Source organism: Morone saxatilis, unplaced genomic scaffold (genome assembly GCF_004916995.1).
Source record: "Morone saxatilis isolate NCDOM2014 unplaced genomic scaffold, NCSU_SB_2.0 Contig2, whole genome shotgun sequence".
In the NCBI taxonomy this organism is placed as follows: Eukaryota; Metazoa; Chordata; class Actinopteri; family Moronidae; genus Morone; species Morone saxatilis.
The window spans coordinates 21,264,037-21,264,351 of NW_023339762.1; positions in this window are offsets into that span (position 1 = coordinate 21,264,037).

Below are 315 nucleotides of genomic sequence, written 5' to 3' on the forward strand. Positions count from 1 at the left end.
TTCCCATTGTATGTATCATAATAAAAATGTATAACTTCAGATGGTCAGTGAGTTTTCATGCACATAAGAAAGAAAGCAGGGATAGATGCTTGAGCACAGGACACACAGAGAGGAGGTTCAAAAGGATGGGAGGAGTTAACCTGTGCAGAACAAGTTGACCAACACTTCACGCCGAGTTTAGAGAGAAAGAGTCCGCACAAGAAGCATCACAATTCCAAAGACACACACACAAAATACCCAGTGTACATTCAAACCCAAATACAAGCACAATCATGTGTGGTCATATAAACATGCAAATGTGTGTGTGGGTGTGTG